This window comes from Mchenga conophoros, linkage group LG23 (genome assembly GCF_057382185.1).
Source record: "Mchenga conophoros isolate Kocher_MC1m ecotype Shallow Benthic linkage group LG23, M_conophoros_male_GT1.1, whole genome shotgun sequence".
NCBI classification, from domain to species: Eukaryota; Metazoa; Chordata; class Actinopteri; order Cichliformes; family Cichlidae; genus Mchenga; species Mchenga conophoros.
Genome location: NC_140547.1, coordinates 54,656,999 through 54,660,656, shown reverse-complemented (window position 1 = coordinate 54,660,656; position 3,658 = coordinate 54,656,999). Strand labels below are relative to the sequence as shown.

Below are 3,658 nucleotides of genomic sequence, written 5' to 3'. Positions count from 1 at the left end.
AAGCCTTGTGTGCTAAAACATGTCAGAGTTTTAAAGGTTAAACATGAGTTTCCAAAACGTTTTGCTGGAGAACAATGAACTATTTGACTGAGTTTCAATCATTTACAGACGAGCAAAACCAGGACAGAGAAAAAAGGACAAAACTGACTCAGTAAAAAACAGAAAAGAAGATCCCATGTAGATCTGTATTATGTAGAAGTTCAGCCCAACAACCAGTTCAGTTCAACACAAGTTTAAATGATTCTATCTGAACTCTGTGGAGCCTGATCTCAAGCTTTTTGAGTCTGACACAGAAACCAGAGGATCTTTCTGTGTCTTCAGATTCACTGTGATCCAGTGATGGGAGTGATTTCAGCCCTGAGTGATCGCGCTGATGTTTGCACAGAGCAGACAATGAGGTGAATGTTTGGGCACATTGGTAACAGTGAAACAGTTTATTAGTAACGTGGGATCGTTTGTGTGCAGAGTATGAACTGAGATTCCTGAAGCTCTTGTCACACTGGTCACAGCTGTAGTTTCCTTCCATGTGTGCACGTTCATGCCTGTTACGATTACTTGACAGTGTCTGCACTTGTGTGGTTTCTCTCCTGTGTGGACTCTTTTGTGTGATTTAAGGTCCCTTGCAGTGGTGAAGGATGACCCACACTGATCACAGAGGTGCTTTTTAACCCCACTGTGAATCAGTTCATGTTGTTTTAACTCACTTGGTGTGGTGAAGCTTTTCCCACATTCTTTGCAGTATTTCAGTTTGTCTCCAGTGTGTCTACATTGATGTACTTTTAGGGTCTTTTGCTGACTGAAAGTTTTTCCACAGAGGTCACAATGAAAGTCTTTCCCACCACCACAGTGATGACAGGGTTGAGAACTGGATCCATCTGTGTCGCTCTGCTTCTAAACAAAGACACAAAGACAGTGTAAGTCAGTCCTTCAACATTTGTATCTTGAACGTCGCCTGAAATAAAGAGCATCTCTGCAGACGTCCAACTACATTTGACTGTTTCAGTTAACACACTCAGTTTACTGGGCTGCAATAACTACAATACTACCACCATAATACTACAGTAATACTAAAATCATAACTGAAAGGAAAATCTGAATAATCACTCAGAGCTGCTTTTCCATGCAGTAGAATTGCTAACATGCTAACAGTCAGGCTAAAATGACAAGATAACAATATAAATACATACCTCACAGTAGCTGCACTTGTAGAGTCTCTTTCTGGTGTGGATCTGTTGGTGTCGTCTCAGGTGATGTGGAGCTTTAAAAGTCTTCTCACACAGGTCACATCGATAAGGTCTCTCCTCAGTGTGGGTAAACATGTGTTGTTGTAAGTGTGTGTGAGTTATAAACTGTTTGCCACACTGTTCACAGCAGTACACATCATGTCTGGTGTGAATGCGTAGGTGTTTATTTCGGCTCTCTCTCTGGCTGAAAGTTTTTCCACAGATGTCACAGCTGTATGGCTTAATTCCAGAGTGGGTAACTAGATGCTTCTGTGAGCTGCTACTGCGAGTAAAAGCTCTGCCACACTGATCACAGCTGTACGCTTTAACTCCACTGTGGATGAGTTGGTGTGTTTTTAGGGAACCCTTCAAGGAAAAAGACTTCCCACACAAGTCACAGCTGAACGGTCTCTCTCCAGTGTGGATGACCTGATGCTGTTTTAGTGAAGCCTTCAGAGTAAACTCCATCCCACACTCGTCACAGCTGTATGCCTTAATTCCAGAGTGGGTAACTAGATGCCTCTGTAAGCTGCTACTGTGAGTAAAAGCTCTGCCACACTGATCACAGCTGTATGCCTTAATTCCAGAGTGGGTAACTAGATGACTCTGTAAGTGGCTACTGCGAGTAAAAGCTCTGCCACACTGATCACAGCTGTATGCCTTAATTCCAGAGTGGGTAACTAGATGCCTCTGTAAGTGGCTACTGTGAGTAAAAGCTCTGCCACACTGATCACAGCTGTATGCCTTAATTCCAGAGTGGGTAACTAGATGCCTCTGTAAGTGGCTACTGTGAGTAAAAGCTCTGCCACACTGATCACAGCTGTATGCCTTAATTCCAGAGTGGGTAACTAGATGCCTCTGTAAGTGGCTACTTTGAGTAAAAGCTCTGCCACACTGATCACAGCTGTACGCTTTAACTGCACTGTGGATGAGTTGGTGTCTTTTTAGGGAACCCTTCAAGGAAAAAGACTTTCCACACAAGTCACAGCTGAACGGTCTCTCTCCAGTGTGGATGACCTGATGCTGTTTTAGTGAAGCCTTCAGAGTAAACTCCATCCCACACTCGTCACAGCTGTATGGCTTAATTCCAGAGTGGCTAACTAGCTCTTGACCATCCCTTAAAATTTATACCCATCCTTTGCCCTTCGTACCCAAAATGGTCCCCTGACAAAAGGTGATATAGCAATATCATATATGAATTTTTTTTCTGATTTTTTTCACATCAGAGCTTTTAAACAACTTCAGACCTAACCACAGATATAAAGTTTTTCATTATTTTTTAAATATTTTTTTAGGTTTTTATGGCTTTGTTGTCATATAAAACACTGTTTTTTGGGGGTGAAAAACCCATAATATGCAATATTTTCAAAAAATGACTTGCAAATGGAAGTATTTGGCATTAGGTTATTACAGCCTTGAATAGGCAAATAATTCATAACAACATTGATTTGAATGCATTATTATTTTTGGAACAATAACACTTTATTGCAAAAAAACAAACTGAACTGACCTGAACAAACTCAACAACAAACTATACAAAGATGTAATTTACATTATCATACATAGCATGAACCATAAGATGGTTAGATTTTGCAGACAGGACATATCTTATATATATCTTTGTAGAAGTTACGATAATAATGTGCTGTTTGCACAATGAGCACTGCTTCCGCTTTTTGGAACGCTGCGCTTTCTCAGCAAAAGCCTCCCCTAAATTGACCGTGTGCTTTGTGTTGTGCATGCGCGCATCTGTTCATTTCGTGGCATCTGTGCAGAAATGACTAGTAAGACAAGGCTGCAAACTATTCTCACAGACTTCAAAGGTGCACCTGAATTAAAAAATGATCATCCTCTATCTTATTGGATAGACGATGATCTTTTTCTGTCTCTCCCTCCTGTTCCATTCCTGTGCCACTGGGAAACTGAACTGACCTTAACAAACTCAACAACAAACTGAACAAAGATGTAATTTACATTTTATAGCACGAACCTCTAGATGGATGGATGTTGCAGACAGGACATATCCTAACTTTTGCAGCTGTTACGATAATAATGCGCTGTTTGCAGGATGATCACTGCTTCCAAGCTCCCCTAAATTGACCGTGCGCTTCGTCTTGTGCGTGCGCGCATCTGTGCATTTCGTGACGTCTGTGCAGAAATGACTAGTAAGACCAGGCTGCAAACTATTCCCACAGACTTCAAATGTGCACTTGAATCCAAGAAGATAGAAAAGGATCTCTCTCTGTCTCTCCCCCAGCTCTGCTGACTTGCCACTGGGAGAGTAACGACTGCCCCTCCCCCCTCTGCTCAGCAAACAGGTGGCTGTTTTTGCACCCCTCCCCCCTCTGCTCAACAAACACGTGGCTGCTTTTACACCCCTCCCTTCTCTGCACACGAGCCTTGTTTTTGCCCTCAGCCAAGTGAGGAAAAATAAC

The 3,658-nt window shown here is 42.2% G+C and overlaps 1 long non-coding RNA gene across 1 annotated transcript; it reads right to left on the bottom strand.

Moving 5' to 3' along the window:
• Positions 1–787: 787 nt before the first annotated feature.
• LOC146548398 (uncharacterized) lies at positions 788–1,377 on the bottom strand. Its single transcript, XR_014890764.1, has 2 exons — positions 1,188–1,377; positions 788–891 (listed from the first exon to the last, which is right to left on the bottom strand). It is a non-coding gene; the product is annotated as an uncharacterized LOC146548398 (long non-coding RNA).
• Between the last annotated feature and the right edge of the window lie 2,281 nt (positions 1,378–3,658).